The sequence below is a fragment of the Dama dama genome, chromosome 6 (assembly GCF_033118175.1).
Source record: "Dama dama isolate Ldn47 chromosome 6, ASM3311817v1, whole genome shotgun sequence".
NCBI lineage: Eukaryota > Metazoa > Chordata > Mammalia > Artiodactyla > Cervidae > Dama > Dama dama.
In genome coordinates, this window is record NC_083686.1 from 14,784,535 (window position 1) to 14,802,165 (window position 17,631).

General features: G+C 40.5%; 1 protein-coding gene across 6 annotated transcripts in view; it reads left to right on the plus strand.

The window, feature by feature from the left end:
• The first annotated feature begins 711 nt into the window (after positions 1 to 711).
• The window catches only part of KLHL8 (kelch like family member 8), a 49,186-nt gene continuing 32,266 nt past the window's right edge, over positions 712 to 17,631 (plus strand). Inside the window, exons 1-2 of one of the 6 annotated variants that reach the window (XM_061145540.1) lie at positions 812 to 840; positions 7,561 to 7,787. The gene's annotated coding sequence lies outside the window, so the exon portion shown is untranslated. Of the gene's footprint in view, positions 841 to 1,562; positions 1,757 to 1,785; positions 2,669 to 7,560; positions 7,788 to 9,827; positions 10,087 to 17,631 lie in introns of those variants that run through there. The other 5 variants (XM_061145541.1, XM_061145545.1, XM_061145542.1 and 2 more) reach the window with 5 other exon arrangements.

Here is a 17,631-nt window from a genome sequence, read left to right on the forward strand (position 1 = left end):
AATGTACCAGGATTGAATTTATTCTGAAATAGATTCCTAGGGTTGTGAAGGCTAGAGATTGCTCTAACAAAAGATTTTAGTCTTCAGATTTTTTTTTTCTTTGCTCGCTCATCTACCCCCTCCAACATTTCATTGACTTTATTGAAAGATTAGTTGATTTCAACATCATTTTCACTTGCAATGGTTTTTAGCCGTGAGTCCTCAGGTCGGTCAACTGCTTCCTTGGTCTTACCAACTACTTATGGGTAAGTAGTTACATAAACACCAGGTGTTTTGTATCAATATATCTCTTTTGCAGAGACTGTGGAGAAATTGCCAGGAACAAAAGTAGAGGTCCCTTCTTTCCTTCTTTAAACGACAGAAACCCTAAGGTCCTTCACCACGAGCGAGACGGGACTTCTGGCACAGCCACAAAAGAGAAGAAACGGATAACTTTGGAGGTAAATCATGCGGTGGCCTATCTAAACCTGTGTTTTGAAGACGCCAGCCAGGCCCCGGTTCTGCCAGCATCAGGCAGGACAACACTCCCCAGCTGGGTGAAAACTCCCGCCGCCCGCGCCCGAGCCCGAGGGGCGGGGGCGGTCCCCCAGGAGGAGGTAATTGGAAACCACACTACCCAGAGTGCTGTGCGCAGGCGCGGGCGAGAGGACGCCGGGCGCCGGCTGGGCTCGGCGAGGCCGCGCACAGGGGCGCGCGTCCGTCGGGTGCTCGCGCGGGGCTGGTGCGGCGCCGTTCCGGGCTGCGGGAAGCTGGCCGCGCGGCTGCAGCCTTGGCGAGGCCGGGGACGGGGACGGGGAAGGGGGTGGGGAACCGAGCGGAGGGAGCCAGCCGAGGACTGAGGTAACCGGACGCTCGTCCCCCCTCACTCCCTCTTCCCTTTGTGTGCGGTGCTGTCCGCTCGTGCCAAGTCCTCCCTCACCTCAGCCCCGAGCCCAAATCGTAGCGCCGCCGGGGCTCGCGCCTGTGGCGGAGAAACTCCCCGAGTGCTGCACGCAGGAACCCAAACTCCACTGCCGGGAGGCTTTGGGCCCCTTCAGCCGCTGCACGGTTCTGTCGCCCCCTTCCCCGTTTGTGGCGAGAGGCAAGGCGCGGGGTGGGTGGGGGGTAGTCGCGTTTCTCGAAGGGAACCCGGGTCTCCAGCTCCCTCAGCCTGGATCGTTCCTCAGGGTCTTTCGAAGAAGAGACAAGCGGGCAGGTGCTTCGCGGGGTCCGGGCGAGGGCGGCATGTGGGGGCGGGGCGGGCCGGCGGGCTGGGGCCCCGCGGTGAGGGACGCGCCGCCCGCGAGGGTCGGGGAGGCGGGCGCGGGTGTCGGGGTCAGCCGCCGTCCGGGATGCTGGCCCTGGGGACTGGCTGTCCGTCCGTCCGTCCGGAGGGTTAGTCTAGCCTTTGGGACTGGCCTGCTGGCGAGGCTTATGGCCCCGGGGGTCTGGCTGGCGGGTGCTGGGGGCTTGCAGCTCACCTCAGATGGAGACTCTGCGGGGGCGGGAGGGGTGGGGGGCGGAACACCCCGGTTTGAAGAGTGCCTTGGAGTATGAGACCAGAAACTGCAGCCTCTTTCCAAACGCGCCATTGCTCAGTAGAGTTGTTTTACATCCCGGGATGCCTGCTCCTTCCTTCTTTTCACACACTTCTGGGCTTCTTTAGCCTGCAGGTTTCCCTGCGAGAGGCGATTTATCTACATCCTTTTTCTAGCCTGGGGCTGGTCCTTGACTGGATTTGACAGTCCTAGCGTTTGGATTGCCTGAGTTTGAAAAGGTTTGTTTGTTTGTTTTTGTATGTTTTCCCACCTGGCAGTGTTGGATCGGGTGACTTTTTGTAGGCTATTGAACTTTTTCTCAGGACTCTTTTTCGTCTGTATTAATAGCGTAACTATGCTTGGCCCTTTTAGCTTATGTTATACTGCTTCGGGAGGATTCTTTGGCAAAAGGTTCTTGCAAGAAACTAGGTTGACACAGGTGCTTTATCTGCTGGTTGCACTTTTTCTTTCTTTGCATTTCCCCCCCACCCCCCGTAGAGGTTAATTAATTGTTGGACTGTTGGTGTCCTGGTAGACTGAGGAAATTTTCTTCCTCTGTCTCCCTCCAGTGTTGATCCTGCCAGAGGGTAGTCTTGGGTAAGCAGAGGACCTCAGCTAGGCGGTGGGTTATTTCATTGGCTGCAGCTTTTCCTCCTCCTCCCTGTGAGCACCCATTCTTTTGTCACTCATCCCGTGACCTACTTCAGACTTTTAGTCACTGTATATATCGCCTTTAAGATACAGAGAGCATGAACAGAAATAAATATCAAAAGAAATTTTAGGATACCATACTCAGCTATTGCATTTAACTTCATATTAACATTTCAAGCTGCCAATACTTTTAAAATCTTTTTTTAAAAAATTTATTTTTATTTGGAGTATAATTGCTTTGGGGCCTTCCTGGTGTCTCATCGGTTAAAGAATCTGCCTGCAATGCAGGAGGCGTGGGTTCCATCCCTGGGTGGGGAAGATCCCTAGAGGAGGAAGTGGCAACCCACTTCAGTATTCTTCCCTGGGAAATCCCATGGACAGAGGAGCCTGGTGGGTTTCCTGGGGTCACAAGAGAGTCTGACACGACTTACTGACTGAACAACAGTAATTGCTTTACAACGTTATGTTAGTTTCTGCTGTAGAGCAATGTGAAATCGGCTGTAAGTATGCATATATCCCCTCCCTCCCACCCCTCTAGGTCATCACAGAGCATTTAGCTGAGTTTCCTGTGCTTTAAAGCAGCTTCCCACTAGCTATCTGTTTTACACATGATAGTGTGTATTTGTCAGTGCTGTTCTTGATTCATCCCACACCTTTCTTCCCGGCCTTTGTCCACAAGTCTGTTCTCTATGTCTGTGTCTCTATTCCTGCCCTATAAATAGGATCATCAGTATCATTTTTCTAGATTCTTTATAAAGTTGCTAATTCTTTTAACATTTGATAAGATCAGTATTATTTTCTAAGATGGTAATATATTGTGTAATAATTGCACATTCTGTATCCCGGCAGGAAATTTAATTCACAGCCACTGAGGGTAATTTTTAAAGACACTATTTCCTTACTTGTTAAGAAGAAAGTGAGGTAGATATATTAGACCCCATACCCTTTATCAAAGTAGTTTATATTTAGAGCAGTTTTAGGTTCATAGCAAATTTAAGTGGGAGGAACAGAGATTTCTCATAAATCCTCTGTCCTCATATGCTCCTGCCTTGCCCCATGTAAGCACAGTCTCCCCCACTATCAAAATCCCTACACCAAAAAGGTAAATTTGTTACAGTCAGTAACCTACATTGATATAGCATTACCCCAAGTCCAGAGTTTACATTAATGTTCACTCTTGGTGTCTACTGTATATTCTGTGGATTTAGACAAATGACCTTTCCAGAAAATCAAGAACTCTTTTAAGAGTTGTAGAGAACTGAAAATGGGTTTGTCATTTTGAAAAGATTAAAGGGGCTATTTTGAATGTCCTGAAAATTAATTTCAAGAATTTTATGTTTTGAAACCTTGGATATCTAAACTGGTTTGTTATGCTTGCATTTTCAACAAAGGTTAATTATTTTTATATATTAAGAACTAAAGAGATGAGGAAGAAGAAATACCTCTTAGAATTAACAACATGTCATGTTTTTCAGCCCTAAAACTCATTAGCTTGACCATTTCTTCACTGTTCTGAAAAACGTGTTTTATGTTAACCAATGAAGGAAGAGGAAATGGAACATTTAGAATAGACATTTTGGGACTTCCCTGGTAGTGCAGTGGCTAGGACTCTGTGCTCCCAAGGCAGGGAGCCCAAGATTGATCCCTGGTCAGGGAATTAGATCCCACATGCTGCAACAAAGAGTTCAAATGTTGCCTCCAAAGATCCCACATATTGCAATTGAGACCCAGCATAGTCAAATTAAAATAAAGTATCCTTTTTTTTTTTTTTAAACTCATGTCAGTATTCAGGATATAACTACACTAAAATGTGACCCATTAGGCTTTTTTTTTTTTTTATCTGTTTTCTTTGTCTGAAAGGCTTTTGTGGAAGCATCAAAATGTAATAATGAGCTGGAACTAGAGAGTTCTGGGTTAGAATACCAGCTCTTAATTTGTTGGCTGTGTGCCCATGGCATGTTATTTTCTGAACCTATTTCCTTAAATGTAAAAGGGGGTAAAATATTCATTTTTATAATAGTTGAAGTCATTTTAGAAACCGTAAGGCACTCTCATTTATTGATATCATTAGTCACATGCTGTATTTTAGAATGCTGTCAGTTGATTTTTTTGTTGAAAACTGCTTATGTAAGTACTATGAAACTTTTTTTTAAGGGCTATACAAGAGGATTCATTGTCTGAATAATTTAGTTGGTTCTTGTGAGTTAGAGGTAAAATTTATGGAAGAGGGTCAAAGGGAAGAGAAAATTTCTACTTTCTCTGGTTCTTAACCTGGATCTATGGATGTACCCATAAATGGTCTTCCAAGATTCTGTGGATTCTGTGTATGTTTCTGTTTTTCTGGAGCGAAGACCCACAGCTTTCAACGTATATTTAAAAGGAGTTCACTACCCCTTTAAAAACAAAATGGAGTGTAATAGCTTTACAGTGTTGTGTTAGTTTGTTGTACAATGAAGTGAATCAGGTATGTGTACACATATATCTCCTCCCTCTTGGACCTCCCTCCAAGCCCCACCCCCGTTCCATCCATCTGGGTCATTGCCGAGCTTTCTGTGCTGTATAATAGCTTCCCACTAGCTATTGATACATGTAGTATATATGTGTCAATGATACTCTCTCAATTCATCCCACCCTCCTCTCCCCCTCTGTGTGTCCACATGTCTGTTTCCTATGTTCTGGATCTCTATTCCTGCCCGGCTAATAAGTTCATCTGTATCGGTTTTCTAGGTTCCACATACATGTGTTAATGTACAATATTTGTTCTCTGAGTTGTCACAATGAGAACACTGTACGACAGACTCTTGGTTCATCTACATCTTTACAAATGACCCAACTTTGTTCCTTTTTATGACTGAGTAATATTCCATTGTACATATGTATCACATCTTCATATCCATTCATATGTCGATGGACATTTAGGTTGCTTCCATGTCCTGGCTGTTGTAAATAGTGCTGCAGTGAACACTGGGGTACATGTGTCTTTTTGAATGATGGTTTTGTAATCTATTCTGTAATAATTGCACATACTTTGTCCTGGCAGGAAATTTAATTCACAGCCGCTGAGGGTAATTTTTAAAAACACTATTTCCTTATTTGTTAAGAAGAAAGTGTAGTAGATATATTAGACCCCACACCCTTTATCAAAATACATTTAGAGCAATTTTAGGTTTATAACAAATTAAGTAGGGGAACAGAGATTTCATATACCCTCTGCCCTCATATGCCCCCTGCTTTGCCCCATGTATGCACAGTCTCCCCCACTATCAAAATCCCCACACCAAAAAGGTACATTTGTTACAATCAGTGAACCTACAGTGATATACCATTACCCAAAGTCTAGAGTTGTACATTAAGGTTCACTCTTGGTCTGTTGTATATTCTGTGGATTTAGACAAATGACCCCTTTTAAGAGTTAAAGAGCACTGAAAATGGGTTTGTCATTTTGAAAAGATTAAAGGGACTATTTTGAATGTTGGAATTCTCCAGGCAAGAATACTGGCGTGGGTTGCCATTTCCTTCTCCAGAGGATCTTCCCAACCCAGGAATCAAACCTGAGTCTCCGCATTGCAGGCAGGCTCTTTACCGTCTGACCCACTGTGGAAGCCCAAAACTTAATTTCAGATGGCTTTTGTGTATTAAAACATCAGATATTTGAACTGGTTTCTTATATTTGAATTTTCAACAAAGGTTAATTATTTTTATATATTGAGAACTAAAGAGATGAGGGAGAAGAAATGCCTCTTAGAATAACAAAATGCCCTATTTTTCCATCCTAAAACTCGTTAGCTTGACCATTTCTTCACTTTTCTGAGAAATATGTTTTGTGCTAACCAGTTAAGGAAGAAGAAATGGAACATTTAAAATACACATTTTTTTAAAACTGATGTCAATATTCAAGATATAACCATATAAAATGTGACTCATTAGGCTTTTTTTTTTTTTTATTTGTCTGAAGGGCTCTTGTGGAAGCATCAGGATATAATAATGTATTGAACTCAGTTCTAAAACTAGACAACTCTGGTTTAGAATATTAGCTTTTCACTTTTGGCTGTGTGAACCAAAAATGGTCTTCCAAGAATCTGAATTCTGTGTGTATTTGTGTTTTTTTCTGGGGAGAGGACCCACAGCTTTCAACATGTTTAAAAGGAGTTCACAACCTTTTTTAACTGAACCATTTAGATAACAACCATTAACTTCAGTTATCTAAGGAGGTTTCTGTACTAGATTTGTTGCATATTGTTTTCAAAATTAGTGTTTTTGAGAAGAAGTGAACAGAATTTTGTGTGTGTATGTGTATACACATAATTTTTGAAGTACCGTGAATGCCTGTTTTTCTTCTAGAACTGGAGGTTGATTTTTTTATGTAATATGTTGATAGCAGTAAAAGTGCTGCTGCTTACACCTGGAGTACATACCGCTGATTGATCCTTTATTGTTAGTTAATTTGCACACTTCCCCCCACCCCTCTAGTGTTGATGGGCAGAAGATTGCATGGCGAAGAATGGCACCCTAGTACAATTCAGCACATTGGAATGATATTTTGAAATGTTAAAAGATAACTTGGTTTATCCTAAAATCTGGGTTTTTTTTTCTTGTCTCAACAAAATACTAAAATGCTAATGAAAATTAAGTATTTTTTCTTCTAAGCTAGGTGGTGATACTTACATTGTGTATTTCTGGTGTGATATTTCTTATATAACACAGAGTATGAAGTTATATTGAATCTGAATTGATGATCATTTTAAGGTTTACCACTGCTAGTTTGGAAAGAATATGAAATTTATAATCAGCTTATGTAGATTAGATTGTGATTTGTGATTTTAATTATGACATTTAAAATTGATCTTATTTGCATTTTGTGAATTTCAGAAGTATGTTAGAGTTCTAAGATTGAGTTCATTATTGTAATAGAGTTTGGAAGTAAGCTACATCAAACTGCCCTATTTTCTTTGTTAGTGATAGGTTGCTGAACTATAAGACTTCACAGTGTGAAGCCAACTTCTGTTTCTGGGTCAATTACCGGTAGCAGTCACAAGGTCTAAAGAGTATGAGGTGGATCAAGTGATGGTATACCAACTTATGAATGAATCTATTCAGTGGAGTAATGTGTTTTTGTCTTTGTTTTTGAGTTTCTTCTTTTTTCTTTGATATTGGTATTTTCATTTGATACTGAATGCTTTTCATAGTTCAAGGTTTTAAGTAAATAGTTGGGGACTAATTAGTCTTTAAATTAGTAGCAGAATTGGGTTCAACTCTCTAGACTTGCACTTTTTATAAAATCTGAGAGGTCTATATAGATTTCAAAGATCAATTAGAGATGAATGTCAGCATTTGCATAGTACCGCATATATATACTTGTCACTATGCTGCATCTTTTGTTATTTTATTGCAGAGGATTGCTTATTTCTTTAATAATGAATGTGAGTTTAATTAATCAGAAATGGAAAACAGAAGAGTCATTTTAGCAAAAATTTTACCTGTGGAAATACTGTCATATTAAAAAGATCAGTGTTTTTATAAAGGAAAAGAATCTGAAAAAGAAAAACGTGTGTAACTGAGTCACTTTGGTCTTCAGCTGAAACACAACATTGTAAATTCACTATACTTCAAATGAAAAAGGTCAGTGATTTTATGTGTATTTTCTTAAACTTTAAAAAAATTCAAAAACATTTTCTGTGCGGGGAGAATATTGTATCCATATTTTAGTTCCATAATCTAAACATACCATGCAAAGATGTAGTTACACTCCTTATACAAAGACAGAATTAATGCTGTCTTCAGCCTGTGTTGAGACCTAGGCATTGTCACTTAATAGCTGTGTGACCTTGGGTAGGTTTCTTAACTTCTCTGAGCCTTATTATCAACAACTATAAATATAGTAATAATACTGCTTTGAGTTATCCTGAGGAACAGAATGAATAAATGTGAAATATCTAACTCAAATAATAGCACTTGCTTATATAGCTTATGTGCCAGACAGTTTATTAACTCATTTACTCCTTGTAACAATCTTAAGAAGTTTGTATTGCTACTTTCCTCATTTTTACAGGTGAAGAAACTGAGGCTAATAAAAGATTATGTAACTTAACCAGAGTCACACAGTCATACATGCGAAGTAGATAGTACTCAACTAATGCTAACTATTGTCTCCAGGTGTCCCCAACCTCCAGGCCTTGGACCAGTACCTCCTGTCATATCAGTGCCGGAATTAAATTAGAAATAAAGTGTACAATAAATGTAATGCACTCGAGTCATCCTGAAACCACCCTGTTTGCAGTTCATGGAAAAATTGTCTTCCATGAAACAGGTTCCTGGTGCCAAAAATGGTTGGGGACCACTGGTTATATCGATAGTTTTTTTTTTTTTTTCTTAAAGAAAGGCTTAGAGCAATATAACCAGTTCTCATCTTTTGCTATAGCGAAAAATGCATCTGAATGTAGATCACTATATAGCATATTGTATTTCTCTGCTGGGAAAAATGTTGATTGGAGAATTGTGTTCCTCACTGAGGACTGAGGATCTCATAATTTATAAAAGTAATAGTGTCAGTTTATTGAATGCTTACTGTGAACTAGATGCAGGGCTAAGTATTAATACATTACATATATTACTTCATTTATTCTTCACAATAGTCTTAACAGTACGCTCAGAGTGGTTTTAAATAACTTGCCTAAGGCTATACAGCTAATGGGACTCTAAAAACTGGCTCTTAAGTCTGCTATTAACTGCTAGTTTTTGTGCCTTGTGTTAAATACGACTATAGTGCTAAGTCGTTTCAGTCGTGTCTGACTCTGTGAGCCCGCCAGGCTCCTCGTCCATGGGATTTTCAGGGCAAGAATACTGGAGTGGGTTGCTATTTCCTTCTCCAGGGGATGTTCCCAACCCAGGGAACCTGCGTCTTCTACATTGGCAGGCAGGTTCTTTACCACTAGCGCCACCTGGGAAGCCCAAATAATGACTATGAAAAGTGAAAGTGAAGTCGCTCAGTCGTGTCTGACTCTGCGACCCCATGGACTGTAGCCCACCAGGCTCCTCCGTCCATGGGATTCTCCAGGCAAGAATACTGGAGTGGGTTGCCATTTCCTTCTCCAGGGGATCTTCCCGACCCAGGGATTGAACCCAGGTCTCCTGCATTTCAGGCAGATGCTTTAACCCCTGAGCCACCAGGGAAGCCCAAAATACGAGTATAGTCTTCCCTAAAAAGAAAGGCAACAAGTTACTTTTAAATAGAAAAAAAAAAAAAAAAAACTACTCCCATAGTTTAGAACTAGAAGCACACAGGCCCTCTGTATCCGCAGATTCCATGTATGTAAATTCGAAGAAACTCAGATGAAAACATTCAGGAAAAAAATTCCAGAAAATTCCAAAAAGCGTAACTTGAATTAGCTGCAAACTGGTGACTTATTTACATAACATAAGATAGCATTTACATGGTATTGTTGTTTACTGTTCAGTTGCTAAGTTGAGTTTGACTGTTTGCGACCCCAGAGAGGATTTAAAGTAAGTGAGAGGAGGTTGTACAAGGTTATATGCAAATACCATGCATGCCATTTTATGTAAGGGACTTGAGCATCCTTGGATTTTGGTGTGAAGGGCCCTGTCCTGGAGCTAATCCGCCAGGATACTGGGGGATGGCTGTAAATAGTGATTACCCAAATCTGTGGTCTTTTAGGCCAAGCCTAGCTTGCTGCTGGTTTTGTAAAGTTTTATTGGGACACAGCTACTGTCATTACTTTATGTATTTATCTGTGGGTGCTTTCCTACTGCACTAGCATAGTTGCGTAGTTGTGACAGAGTCTGGATGGCATGAAGCCGGAAATGTTTACTGTCTGGCCCTTTACAGGAAAAGATGCTGACCCTTGACCTAGACCAACGCTGTTCTTTTATAAATGAAGAAACTTGAGACATGAAAGATTAGGTAACTTCCCGATAATGCAACTAGTTAAAATCCAGTTCCCCTAATACTTACCTCACTGTTTTTTCTCCTATACCATGCTACTTCTTAAGCCTTATAAAATCAACAAGCATATCATATGATCATTATATAAGGGACTGTAAAGTACTATGAAGTATTATTATATATAAGAATATTTAACCTAGTTAAAAACAGACATGCTAGCTATAGTAAAAGGAAATATTTGGACATTTTTCTTAGAATTTGAAGAGCTTTGGGAATATACTTTGTATGGCCCATGCGTTAAAGATCTGTGGCCAGTTTTAAACTTACATTTTCTTATCTTCCTCCATAAATTTCTCTGTAACCAAATAAAAAGAAGCTGTAGAATTTATTCATTAATTGGTTCGAAAACAGCAGTTCAAGTTAGAAGCATATCACACATACATTTTTTAAAAGATCCTATAATTTGTACCTAGTTTTTTCTGCTTACTATTACTTTATCCATCGACGTTTTTAAGCACTGAGGTGATGTGACCAGATTTGAATTTGGGGATGATAACTTGCAGCAGGAACAAGGGTGTGAGAGAAGAGGCTGTGAGATGATGGGCCTGTGAGGAACGCGCTGTGGCTGGATAAGCAAGGCCGACAGTATGAGGGGAAGGTGGGGAGTAGGGTGTATGAAACTAGGTTATAGTTGGATAAATGGAATGGGAACTTTGAGCACATATAAGCTGTTGTGTTTTTAATGGGGAGCCCTCTTGATCACCAAGGCTCGTTTAGATTCCTCCCGTCTTACCCAGCGTATCTCCCTACTGTGCCTTAACCACGGTATTATGACCACCTGTTTGTGTCCCAGATGGATGACTCAAGCTCCTTAATAGTAGGAATTACGTCTTACTCATCTTTTTGGGGGGGCAGCGGTGGGGACTTAATTTGGATAACTTAAGAAATTAGATTATGTTTGTGCATACATTTTATTTTTCCCTCTGGAGGAGGGCGTGGCAACCCACTCTAGTATTCTTGCCTGGAGAATCCCATGGACAGAGGACCCTGGGGGGGCTACAGTCCATAGGGTTGCAAAGAGTCGGACACGACTGAAGCAACTTAGCAGGCATACATTTTTTTTTTAAAAGGAAAATATAAGAGATAGACCGGATAAGGTATTCCTGAATTTCTTCACATTTAGGGTCTGGCTCTCGCAGCATTTTAATGTCTTTTGTTTTTTCCATACATTCTAGCCTCCTAGTCCATGTACAACATTGATGATGCAACATTCCGTTAGTGTGCTGTATCATCTGCTGAGGGATTTTCTTTTAGGCCACTAACACCATCCTTCTAATTTTGGAGCAAGTACTTCTTGGTGTGTTATGCACGTTATTTTTGCATGTATCTTGGTAGCAAAACATAATACAACCTCAACTACTCTGGCTGCCTTTCTTGAGTCCTGTAAAGTAATTTTCTTCAGACACTATAGTGAAAACTAGTTTGTGAATCAGTACCTTGGTAAAGACAGCAAAAATGAATGACTAGGAAAGTGAAATTTAAAAAGATAAAAATATACAAAAATGCAAACTTCAGTTTTTATGAAACTCAACAAACATAAAATTATTGTCAAACACAACTTTGTTATAAGTTTCTAGGCACTCAGTTTTGTACCTACCTCATTGCAGTGTGTTTAAAAAAAAAATGTGGACCAGACCCACTTTGTTGTTTTTTTTTTTTTCTTTATTTTTATTAGTTGCAGGCTAATTACTTTACAGTATTGTAGTGGTTTTTGCCATACATTGACATGAATCAGCCATGGATTTACATGTGTTCCCCATCCCGATCCCCTCTCCTGCCTCCCTCCCCATCCCATCCCATCCCTCTGGGTCTTCCCAGTGCACCAGCCCTGAGCACTTGTCTCATGCATCCAACCTGGGCTGGTGATCTGTTTCACACTTGATAGTATATTTGTTTCAATGCTATTCTCTCAGAACGTCCCACCCTCACCTTCTCCCACAGAGTCCAAAAGTCTGTTCTGTACATCTGTGTCTCTTTTTCTGTTTTGCATATAGGGTTATCGTTACCATCGTTTTAAATTCCATATATATGTGTTAGTATACTGTATTGGTCTTTATCTTTCTGGCTTATTTCACTCTGTATAATGGGCTCCAGTTTCATCCATCTCATTAGAACTGATTCAAATGAATTCTTTTTAATGGCTGAGTAATATTTCATTGTGTATATGTACCATAGCTTCCTTATCCATTCGTCTGCTGATGGGCATCTAGGTTGCTTCCATGTCCTGGCAATTATAAACAGTGCTGCGATGAACATTGGGGTGCACGTGTCTCTTTCAGATCTGGTTTTCTCGGTGTGTATGCCCAGAAGTGGGATTGCTGGGTCATATGGCAGTTCTATTTCCACTTTTCTAAGGAATCTCCACACTGTTCTCCATAGCGGCTGTACTAGTTTGCATTCCCACCAACAGTGTAAGAGGGTTCCCTTTTCTTCACACCCTCTCCAGCATTTATTGCTTGTAGACTTTTGGATAGCAGCCATCCTGACTGGCGTGTAATGGTACCTCATTGTGGTTTTGATTTGCATTTCTCTGATAATGAGTGATGTTGAGCATCTTTTCATGTGTTTGTTAGCCATCTGTATGTCTTCTTTGGAGAAATGTCTGTTTAGTTCTTTAGCCCAGTTTTTGATGGGGTCTTTTATTTTTCTGGAATTGAGCTTCAGGAGTTGCTTGTATATTTTTGAGATTAATCCTTTGTTGCTTCATTTGCTATTATTTTCTCCCATTCTGAAGGCTGTCTTCACCTTGCTTATAGTTTCCTTTGTTGTGCAAAAGCTTTTAAGTTTCATTAGGTCCCATTTGTTTATTTTTGCTTTTATTTCCAATATTCTGGGAGGTTGCAGACCCACTTTGAATAGTACTGCTATAAAGCCCTTTGTTGTTGCTTTGCATATTCACCTTTGAATTTCTAGACCTGCAACATAACGTCTGATGACTGACTGAATGATTAAATATAAGGCAAATGGTATTTATCCTTAACACTGACAGTATTTGTCTTTTTGGGTGAAATGTTATAAAACCACATGACCAGTATATATCCTATAGTGTATATATGTGTGTGTGTGTTGGTTTATGTTATCTTGTAAAGATAAAAGAAAGTTCCCAAACTCCTAAGAGAAGACTGACTTCTCCTATAGCCATGGTAACAATTAATCATCAGAACCAGTTTGAAATCGGCTTACTTAATAAATGACAGTTCTTTAGCATTGGTTTAAGTCTGTTTAATGAACCAGTAACAATGTAGTGAACAAGATTTTGCAAGCCTCTGAAAGTTCACCAGCCACTGAGCACCATACTCTCTTCCAGACTGAGATTAGCAGTGTGCTCTACTCAGAGAGAGTGTGCCTGACCAGCATGGCTCTCACTGGAGTATAAAATAATTATTACTTAGCTTTGTGTTTTGTTTCATATATTGAATGGGAAATAGCTCATCTTTGGACACTTGGAAACAAATTATCGGTGAATTAATTTTTTAGTAGGCTTTATGTTTTTATTCAGATAATTATCGTTTGTTATTTGAGTACAACCCTGTGACTTCTATGATAAGTAAAAATAATAATAGAGACTCCTTAAGAGTTCACAAATGTAGTTCACGAATTCTGATTATTGTAAGTTGTTGTCTTTACATGTAAAAAAAACATCATTTTTGTTACGTATTTTCTGCAGTGAATCAGTGAAACCTATGTTCTTTTTGAAGTACTTTAGTACTTCAGCTGTTGGCTGATACGACTTTATTGGCACTTAGAGGAACAAAAAGATGGTCTTAACTTCCTACCTGTTTTAGTGCCATAATGTGCCAGTGCTAAGTCACTTCAGTCATACCTGACTCTCTGCCACCCTCCAGGGGATCTTCCCAACCCAGGAGATTGAACCCGAGTCTCTTATGTCTCCTGCATCAGCAGGCGGGTTCTTTACCACTGGTGCTACCTGGGAAGCCCCATAATGTACCAGAGTGTGATAGAAATAAACTTCTGTGGACCATCCCTCTTTTTTTTCTGTTGTATTTATAACCTCTTGCTTCATCGACTGAGTGGACATGAATTTGAGTAAACTCCGGGAGATAGTGAAGGACACTGAAGCCTTGAGTGCTACAGTCCATGGGGTCGCAAAGAGTTGGACATGACTTACTGACTGAACAACAAATATTTGGGAAAGGAGTAGCTTTTTTTTTTTCTTTCTTAGAGAATCTTAGATACATTAAAAAGAATTCTGGGTTAGAGTTTAGGTGGAGTTACATTTTAACTCGTTACAAATTTGCATTCTTTAACGAACTTAGCTGATAGATGAAACTTATGGAGTGAAGTGTTTCAGGGTGAATATTCTTTTCCTGTTCCTGTCTTCCTGTTCTATTATATATAACAGATTTTTAAAAAAATTGAAGACATTGAATTCTTTAAGTACACCGTTAAAAAAAATTTTTTTTTTTTTTTTGGCTACACCAGAGGTCTTGTGGGATCTTGTTTCTTCGAACAGGAATCGAACCCTCACCCCCTGCATTGGGAGCATGGAGTCTTAACCACCGGACTTCCAAGGAAGTTCCTAAAAAGACCATTTAAAAAGAATTTGGTGTGAAAGTTTTTGAGCTCTTGTCTCTTGCCCAAATCTAACATCAAATGTAAAAGCAATTTTATAAAAATGAATATTTGCTAATACCCTTTTCATAGAGCAGTCCTCTGACAAAGGAAATTATTTTATGACCATAATAAAACTTTCTACTAGACAGAAGCTAGAGTAGTTTGATATAAGGGGGAAAATGTGTGATAGTTTTGAATTGAATATATTTAAACTTAGTGAAGTTTAAAAATGAGATATTAATGATACCTACAATCACAATACCCACTTAGGACTTGAAATACAGTATGACAAAAGTTCTAGATGGAAGGAGACTCATCAGGCTAACCAGTAATGTAGAACTGACTCAGTGTTTTTAAATATTGGGGGGAAAACACCCAGCCCACAACAATCAGGTTAATTCAGTCACATATGATGCCAGCTCATGTGGGTAAGATACATAGGTGTCTTTGAGACATAATCTCAGTTCACACTGTGTTAGGTACATAAGTCTAAAACACAAGAGGAAGAAAGTGAACAAACTAGAGAAGTACAGAGTACTGTCTGTGTTCATAGAAGGGAGATCATGTCTTATTGGGAGAATTAGAGACTTCGTGGTAGAAGCATTACTTAGCAAACTAGGCCTTCACATCCTTCCACATGAGGAGAAGCTTTGAGGGCTTGTGCGTATACTTGAGGAAAGTGGAATAGTGAAGTCTGTGAAATAGTAGAAGAATGAACTGAATCAGAACTGAACTGAAACCCTAGCTTCCACAATTTTCTACCTGTGTGACAGGGCAAGTCAGGGATGTTTAGGCCATCTGTAATGTCGTGGATGTGTGTGCTAAGGCGCTTCAGTCGTGTCCAGCTCTGTGACGTTGTGGACTGACCCCCGCCAGGCTCCTCTGTCCATGGAATCCTCCAGGCAAGAATCCTGGCGTGGGTTACCATGCCTTCCTCCAGGAGATCCTCCTGACCCAGATCGAGCTCAGTGTCTCCTGCATTGGTGGGTTGGTTCTTTACCACTAGTGCCACCTCGTGATGCTTAAATGAGAGAGTGTAGTCAGCCCTCTGTATCTGCCGATTCGGTGTAAATGAAGGGCTAACTGTATTATATCATTTTGTATAAGATACTTGAGCATCATCTGGTTTTAGTATCTGAGGGAGGTCCTTGAACTGATCCTCCGTGGGTACTGAAGGACAGCTGTATATGTAAGATTCCTGGAAAAATATGTGACACACACATATGGTTTGGTAAGTAGTGTTTCCCCTCCTTTTTCCTATGTTATGTCAAAAATTAGTGAAGGAGAAGATTGGAAGTAGGCTGGAGTCGAGCAAGAAGAGCCTTGAATGCCTGGATAAGCTCCTGAAATGCATGACATTAAACAGCTTGAAAGTGACACAGCCACATAAGTCTGGCAGTCCTACGTAAATGTTTCGGGATGCGATGGAGAGGCATGGTGATTGGTTAATGAACGATGCAGGAGTCTGAATTAGAGTGCAGTGAAAGAGAGGAGAGTTTAGGGAGAGTAGGAAGAAAGAGACAAATGGGAGAGAGGTTTTTCCCCAAGTAGAAATCAGGGGAATTGAAATTGATGGGTTATGTAAATCAAAAAAGGAGTCAGATAAGGCTCAGGTTTTTGAATGAGGGCAGCTGAAAAAATGGCATTGCCACTTGGCAAAAGCAGAGGAATTAGAAAAAATAGCTGGTTTTAGAGGGGAGAGGATAGAGAAATTTGACTTTTCATGTATTTTTGTGATTCTCTTTCACTTGCAGTATGCTCTGAACCATAATGCAGGAGTTAACAGCACAGACACTTGGAAAGTGTCCTGCTGGCTAGGTTTGAGTCCTGACTCCACCACTTAAAATTATTATATCCTTAGGGAATTGACCCTTTTGTCACAACATAAAATTGCCCATCTAAACCATTTTTAAGTGTCCAGCACATTAGTCTTAAAACACTATGTACACATTGTTGTGCAGCACATTTCTGGGACTTTCCATCTTGCAAAACAGAAATGCATATATCTATTGAACAATAATTCTCCTTTTTCCCCACCCCTCTGTCTCTGACAAACACCACTTTATTTTTTTCCTGAGCATATGACTGCTTTAGCTCCCGGGGGGAAGGTGGATGAGGGTGGGATGCCTTGGGAGATTGGGATCAACATGTATACACTGCTCTGTATGAAATAGGTAACTGAGGAGAGCCATGTACAGCACAGAGAACGGCCCCATGCTCTGTGGTGATCAGAATGGGAAGAAATCCCAAGAGGGGACATATGTGTGTGTGTGTATAGCTGTTTCGTTTTGCTGTATAGTAGAAACTTAACATTGTAAAACAACCATACTGCAGTAAAAATTAACTATTATCTTACGGTTTCTGGGAGGGAGGAATCTGGACACAATTTCTCTGGGTCCTCTGCTTAGGATTTCACAAGGCTGCAGTGAGGGTGCTGATCTGTGTTATCATATGGAGGCTCAACTGTGGAAAAATCTACTTCCAAATTCATTTAGAACGTTGGGAGAATTTCTGTGCAGCAGTGTGACTGAGGACCCTGACGTTTTCCTGACAGGTGGAGAACTCCCTCATATCCTGGGGATTGCCTGTAGTTTCTTGCTGCAGGGCTTTCTTTCCTTGGCACTTGGCTTCTTCAAGGCTTGCAGGTGACCCTCTCACTTCAGTCTGTTTGCCCAATCTTACATAATGCAACATAAGAGAGTGACACTTCATTGCCTTTCCATATTCTGCTGGTTAGAAGCAAGTCATAGGTTCTTCTTATCCTCAAGGGGATTATATGAAAGCATGCTTCACTGGGGGGTCACTGTTCTGTGTCCACCACAGCAACTTTAAGAAGATATTAATAACTGTAATCTGTAACATTTTGGTCCCTGTCAAAAGCTAGAAGGGAGAAGGAAATGGCAACCCACTCCAGTACTCTTGCCTGGA